This window comes from Zosterops lateralis (genome assembly GCF_965231275.1).
Source record: "Zosterops lateralis genome assembly, chromosome: 13".
In the NCBI taxonomy this organism is placed as follows: domain Eukaryota; kingdom Metazoa; phylum Chordata; class Aves; order Passeriformes; family Zosteropidae; genus Zosterops; species Zosterops lateralis.
Genome location: NC_139773.1, coordinates 10,490,569 through 10,498,413, shown reverse-complemented (window position 1 = coordinate 10,498,413; position 7,845 = coordinate 10,490,569).

Sequence of the window (7,845 nt, the reverse complement as noted above, 5' to 3'; positions counted from 1 at the left end):
TCCATCTATCGGGGCTGGGCTCGGCGGCGGCGGAGGGCTGGGTGGGGAGCGGCCGGGCGAGGACGACGCTCCGGGGGCGAAGGGAGGCGCGGGACGCGGAGGACGGCGCTGGTTCGGCTCCGCACCGGGACCCAGGGCTGGCAGCGGTCTCGGCCCGGCGCCTCTCTCTCATAATTGTGCGACTCGGCCGGCGGAGGAGCCGCGGCGCTGCCGCGTCAGCGCGGACCGCCCCCGCGGGAGGAGGCGGCTGAGGGCGGCGCTGCCCGGCCGGGGCCGTGGGGGGCTGTCTCGGCCTCTCCCAGCGAGCGGGGAGCCCCGAGGTACCCCGAGAAGGCGGGCGGGCTGGTGAGGTGAAGGCGGAGATGTTAAAAATGGAGCTTTCCTGGAGAAACCCGCCCGGCTGGGCAGGCGCGGCTCTGAGGGGGCTCCGCACCTCCCTGAGGGCAGCGGCCTCCCCGAGGGGCCCCCTGAGCCCGGGCAGGGCAGAGCCGGCCCCTGCCCCCGGAGACAGACCCGGCCTTACCCTCGTCACTCCTGGTCCCGCACAGGACGGGGAACAGCGCTGGTTCGGATCAGTTCAGGCTTTTCCTGCCCCCCCTGCCCGCACATGGTGGGGCCGCCATTAGCGCCCACCCCATCGGAGACATCTTACAGAAAACCTGAGCCAAACCAGAGCAAATTACGTTTTCAAGGGGAAAAGGAGGATGCATTTCTTCACTACAGTCAACTCAGTATCCAGTTTAGATTAGGAATTGCCCAGGGGAGGAACCTTGCCTTCTTTTGTCCCTGTATGCGGTCTGCAAACTCGGAGAATCGCTACCACAAATGGAAAGCCTTATACAATAGCTTCTACTATTGTCATATATATTCCTATATATGTGAATATATATTCCTATATATTGTCATACATCTATTATATGTCATTATATAGCTTTTGCGACAATCTCTGTGCTAAACAGCATTTGTAAGGGAAGAAGGAGAGGTTGGGTTTGGCTTAAATTATTTGTGTTCCTTAAATTTAAAAGAAATAAAGGAATCCTGGGAAAATCTCTTATCTGTTTTTAAAATACCGTGGCCATGCAAGAGCAGTAATTATATATAAACTCAATCCAGACATTCAAAGTAATTTAAAACCTTTGATTTTTCATTGTCAGGCCTCATCATTTGTCAGCTGTTGTGTCTCCCCTTGCTGCAGAATGCAGCATTAGTGCTGGGCTGAGCTGACCTGTGCTCACCTGAACCCTGGGCTTGTGCATCACAGGGTAACAGTCCGCTCCAATGATCAAACAGGCATGATCAGAAATCAATCCAACAATTAGCTTGCAGCAGTCACTTTTGCTGCTTTTTTTTTTTTTTTTTTTTTTTTTTTTTTAACAGAACTGTAGATAACAAGAAACAAAACGTTCTTGCATTAACAGCCGTTTAGCAGGGCAAGTCCAGTTGTAAATTCTGGCATCAGAACACCTTTGCTGCGGACAATAGATGCAAATTTGGGAAGACCCAGCAAGAATTAGGGTGTTGCAGGAGTTCCTCACCTGCTGGGGAGCTCCTAATACTTGTTTTAAGTTAACTTCAGAGGAATTCATGCTATCTTACATAGATATGAAAATTAGGCTCTTAAGACTCAATTTCCATAGAAAGGGAGAATTAGGCTTTTCCAGGAAAAACTTAAATGAGTTCTGAGTACAAGATCACACAACAAAGAGACTCGATTCACTCTCTTGGAGTGTAGAGGTCCCAAGCCTGCTAATCTGCCACTACTTGTTCCTGCCCAAATTTCCATGTGCTAGTTCTTGGCTTAGGGAGCAGGAACAGAAGGAGCAGAGGAAGCCCAGTAGAATTTTTTGGGAAATAGTTCAAGAATCTTCCAAAGTAGAGAAAATGGGGGATTTTTGAATTCTTTATGGTTGACACCATAAAGCATTTCTGAGAAATTACCTCATTCCTCTCTCCCTCTTCTTCCCTTTCTAATTAATTGATCTAAAGCTCACATCCCACATTAAATTAATGAGTCAGTTGTTCTATGACTAGATCCTTCCCCTCATCTCACAGCAATATTTGGGCTATACTGACTTGATTATCATTATTATCATGTCGGCCTCTAAGTTTCATATTTGTAAATCCAAGAGCTAGAAGAAGCAAGGAAATTAGGAAGAAGTAGCTGAAGGCCAGCCTGGGCATGAGTCTTCTCTGGTACAAGCTGTTAGCTTAGGAGAACGTGTGTAAGATGAGGAATTTCCATGCCTCGTTTTCCTGTTGATCCTGCCAAACTGTCGAGATCAACGTCAACTGAACTGAGAGCTCAGCTGTGATAAGCTTAGTTGGAAGAGAGCACATCATTTCAGGAACAGCTTGGGATGAAAATGAAAGAAAAATGAGTCATCAACATCCTCTCTGCCTCGTGCTGTCTGGGGGAGCATGAGCCTTCAGTGTTGTGGAGGCATGACACAGCACCACACTGAAAGGATCCCTGTGACCTGGCAGTGATGGCACACGGCTGAGGGAAGTCACCTTTCATCCTCTTACTACCTTGATCAGCTGATCAGCCCTATAAAACAGGGCATGATTTGACCCTAACTAGCAGAGTTAGTCATCCAAAAGGTGAATTCTTGTACATTCAGATGTTAAATCTTGTAAATCAGTGCACAGGAGGGTAAGTATTTGCTATTTGTCATGCTAAGTGTTACCTTTCATTCACACCAAAAGTCAACTCAAAATTCCTCTGCTATCTCCTTCCAAATCAACAGCTGTCAGCTGGGAATGACAAGGAAATAATGAAGCATTATTTTATACCTTACCGCATTTAAGGACCTTTAACCTGAAGCAAGTTTCTGCTATCTCAGATTAAATAGAGCTGGTTTAAACAAAACTCCTTTTGTTGTGTGGTTCCCGTATCTCATTTTTATATCTCAAATCAAGCTATCAGTCTGTCCTTGACACGTTGAATTTATTATGTGGTCACCACTAGAACTAGTAAAGTTTGTGATGTCAACCCCAAGAGGTCTTACGTCCCATTGAACCAACTGTAACTCAAACGCAATATATTAAGTGCTAAAGGATAAGAAACCTTTCTTAGGAAGCTCTTATCTCAGTATTGCAATATCCTGTAGCCAAGATGCTGCTGTTTGATTGCTCACCCTCACATGGATCAAACACTGACTCATACACAGAAAACAACCCACAGCATTCCTCTTGATGAGGAACTAAATGAGTTACCATTAAATGAAAGTGACCTGGTTTGGGCTTTCTTTGTTTGATACTATAAAAAAGTTTTGCCGGAAATGTGCTTTATTCTGCAGTTGCTCAAAATAAGTGCTAGAGTTCAAGTAGTTAAATAAGTTGCAAATGCTAACTGATAAAGAGATCTAGTTAATGTCCCACTCAAGGCCAAACAGATTCTGTGTAGAAAAAAATATTTTTTTTTGTCCCACAGTGAAGTAATCTGTGGCAGAAAAGTTATTATTTGTTTACTTTTAATATTTTTGAAACGGGTATATTCTCCCAAATGCCTTATTTTTTCTTTGGCCACAGGTTTGTCCTTTTCTGATTTACCCAGGTAAATAATTTCTCCAGCTACAGCTGTAGTGGCAACTCAGCAGTTTACATTTGGACTGCTACTCCTAAAAACTGAAGATAGCTTTTTTTTTTTTTTCCCACATGGAAGTTTAAAATTTGTCAGGTAAGGCAAAAAACATACAATAACACAGGTTAATGGGATTTGTAAGTCCCCTCCATTATTTGTGGAAGATTTTCTAGTGCTGATGTTGCTGATTTTTTTGTGACAACATTAGTCCAATACCTTTCCTATAATCTACTGATTATCTAAATAACATTACAATCACATAACTTGGCAGCAATTCAAAATATACTGCTTTGGAATGGGATGAAGTAGAAACAGCTAGGAGGAGGCTTCTTGTCATTGAAACTAGGGGAAATAAAACTAAGAGAATCTGTAAATTCACAGATTTTAAATTGTTTAGTAATTTTGGTTACTTTGTTGGTTTGTGGTACACCCCAGAGTCACACATCTTCTGAAGAGGTCCCAAAGTTTTAGTAATCTTGTTGCATTTTATCAAGGTTTCTTAAAGGCAAAAAGTAGTTAGGCTAAGCGATGTGTTAGCTTTAACAGCTGAGATGTATTCCCTCAAAAGAAACATACAGAAGCATACAGAAATAGGCCATAAAATCCAAGATAAATTCAAGATACACCAGGAGAAGAATAATGTACAAAAGGTTAATTTTGCATATTTAACATTCATTAAACAAATTATCCCCTGTGACTGATTTAGACTCCAATCTCACAGCCAGTGGATGTCTTTAAATTCAAGTAACAAAACTGCTCAGGTATTAGAATGGATGAAATAACATTGGCAATTCAGTGTGTCACAGCCCCGGGGAGGGAAGATGGAGGTAGCATGGCTTTGGAGATAAGAGCTGATCTGCTGTCCCCTGAAGGCCACCAGTGCAGTTCAGCACCTCTCTAACAACTGCATTTTGGTGCTAACTAAGGGCCAGGGCATAAGGCAAAGTCAGCCACTGACTTTGCAACACAGATAAAGGGAATAGCATGTGAGGCTTCTCAGTTTTTTCAGTGGTTCCGTGCTTTTCTGGGAATGACAAATCCCCACTGACACTTGGGAAGGACTGGAGGGTGGCTTTCTGATGGCACACAAAGGGCCCGATGACCAAACACACCGAGAGTGCAAAACCAGTAACTCCAGTTCAACCTTGTGCTAGGACTTGTCACATCCAAATTAGGCAACAGAGAGTGTGGATTTTCCAGTTTTAAATCTGCATTAAAGATATTCCATAGTAATAGGAAGGGATATCAAGTTAATGAGGTAATTGGAGCACATGCGATTCAGAATGTTCTTTTACATGCTCCATGGGTGCACAAAAAGAGATATATTACCCAACCCATCATCTGAAGTAGAATGTAAGCATATCCTGTATTTGGGAATATGATATGTTACTTCCTGCTCAGAAAACAGTTTGAGAGCTTAACCAACATAGGCCACAGTCTTGCACAAAACTGCCAAGGGTGTGCCTCCACACATCTCTATTTAGATGTGTAAAATCACTAGCTGCCAGGAACTGTATGGGTGCATTTACAACATAATGGTGACCCTTTGCAAGATTGTGTCAGGGCCTGCCTTTAAAAATATAACTAAAATGACTTTATCTCAGTGTTCCCTCTGAACTTTCTCCTCCCATTAAAGTTTTAGAATTTCTAAAGCTTCCCTGTGAAAATTGTTTTTGCTGCAATCTTTGAGCCCACAAATTCTTGTGTTTTCATGTGTTGGCAGCTGAGAAATAGTCAGGCAGTGAGGTGACCTTTGCAGAGATGATCCAGGTGCAAGAAACAGAGGTGCAGCATCTCCTTCCAGGACTGTGCTGCTTGAACCAGCAGGAAAACCGATGGAGCTGAAGATACCTGAATTTTACCAGCCAGAGAAAGTTCACAGAGCTCTCCTTCTTGATGTTTTGGGTTTTTTTTAAATCCAGGGATAGGTAACTCATAATCAAAACATAAAAATTTAAGTGATTCTATATGGGACAGGTCTTAATTGCACAATTTGAAATCTAATGTGATAATGACCATGACAAAAATGTCACTCTATCCTGCAGAAGCTTGCTCTTCCAGAAGAGGAGGTGGGCATGCATTTGCTCTTCGTTCCATTGTTACTATAATGTAAATTTACTTTTGAAATCAGCTACCGCAGAAATACTCATCTACCAGATAAATATCTGTTTGTTAACTTTCTGTAGTCACTTGTTTTAAATCCATGAGGATGGATCAATTCTCCAGCATAAGTTTTCATTACCTTTTGAAATTTTTAATTAAAAGGAGACCACTTTTCTTGTAGCATTGAAAGGGACACATCACAACAAAAGTGGAAATTAAATTAACTGAACTATTGTTGAACTTTTAAATGTATGAAGCCTGTTGAATTTCCTTGTGTTCCAAAGTGTGTACAATACCCAAGTTCACATATTCTGGCAGCCTTTATGCAAAACACGGGGAGAAGCACCATGAGCACATTTCAGCCTCTGATGAAACTGCAAAAACCCTTACTTTTTTTTCCCAAAATCTAAGCCTGGCATTTACACCACCATTAATGCAACCCCAGAAAGACAGTGGGACCATAAGACAGACAAGGAGGTGCTGAAGATCAGCTTGTTTTAAACTCCTGTTACTGGTGGCTTGAGCTGGTGGTCACGGTGGCTGTGTTTGTTTTCATAGAGTCCAAAAGATTAAACCTCCTCATTAATGGTCTCCATACTGGAACAGAGGAACATATTCTTGTCCAAGATAAAGTAATGTGCAAAGACACTTCAAATCATGCTGGTACTGCTCCAAATAGAAGACGAGGAAAGGAAAGAGGTCCTATGTTCATGAGCAAGGAGAGAGAACAGAAATCAGACAGCAGAATATTCATAAGCACACCCCTAACAAAAAGCTGAAAGCTCTTTGATCTAAGCACGTTCTTGTTTAAAAGGTCTTTGAGCTGCAAGCAAAAACCTATTCTCAGCTATTTGATGTCCTCAGTATTCAGGGAAACAGGATCTTGCACATTCTTTATCAATAAGAGGAATTCCAGAGATACCTGAGCTTCTACCATCAGTCTCTCTCAAGAACACAAAACCTTGAACTTTGAATGCTCACCACTGACAAAAAGGATAACAGTCTGAGTTGCCCTTCTTCTTTCCTCAAAAACTGTAGAGATAAAGCACTCACCCAGAAAATGTGCTGTATGGGCTACTTGAAAACAAAACAGTGCTTTAGCTTCTGAAAGCATTAGAAATCCAAAGACAACTTTAAAATATATTTCAATCTGACTGTTTAGTATAAGTAAATTATTCCAAATGAAAAAAAAAAAAAATCCAACCCATGTTGTGGTGATAAAATTTGAGGTTTTCCATGAATTAAAAAAATTTTGCAGACCATTGAAGCTGGAAAACAAGCAAAAAAAACCCCAACCCACCTTCATAACCTGACCAGCAGAGGTGGAATGCTCCTCTGTAGGCTGCTTAGTTTGACCTCTCCAGCTCAGAGCAGACTGCCAGGCCTGTGGCTACTTGTATTTTGTCTGTCTCCATCCTTGGAGTTCCACATTGATTCCACACTCACAGGGAAAAGCTGATTTTTGTGCCTAAATGGAACTGAACTGTAAAGACTGGACTGATCTAAACTGTCAAGCATCCTCTTCCTTAGAAGAAACTGCCTCTTCTAATCGCAATTTTGAGATCTACAGTTTAGCCAGTATGTCAAATAGAACAGCCTTAATAATGGAATGTTTGGGGAACAGACAGTGAAAAACAAGTTTGCTCATTGCAGCTGTGCCTGTCCTTCTTAACTTCTACTTTTTAAAATAAGTACACTCAAAGAGCATTTTGGAGGGTTTTCTCCCCATTAAGCACTCCATTACTATGACTAAAAGTTACTGGAACCTCCAGTGTAAAAGCAAAAGAGACTTAGAATACCTAAAAACATGTTCCATACAAAACACCCTATCACAGGGCTGTAGGGATGTCTCAAGGATCACATATCAGGTGCACTCAGGTACAGTGATTGTTTTCTTTTCCCTTGCCAACACTTCCAACCCAGCCTGGGTTTCAAGTCTGAGGCTTGGCTGTTTCTTGCCCACGTGGCTAAGCACCTTCAGCTGAAGGATGCCCTTGCAGCACCATTTCCTGGCTGACTGCAGGGAGCTTGTTTCCATGGGGAAGTTTTCAGCTGTGAAGTTTCCAGCTCACTGTTTCTCAGGTGTATTTTTCACCGAGCCTCAGCACTAACAGCTGTACAACAAGCATTTACTGAGTCACACCAGGAAAACTGATGTG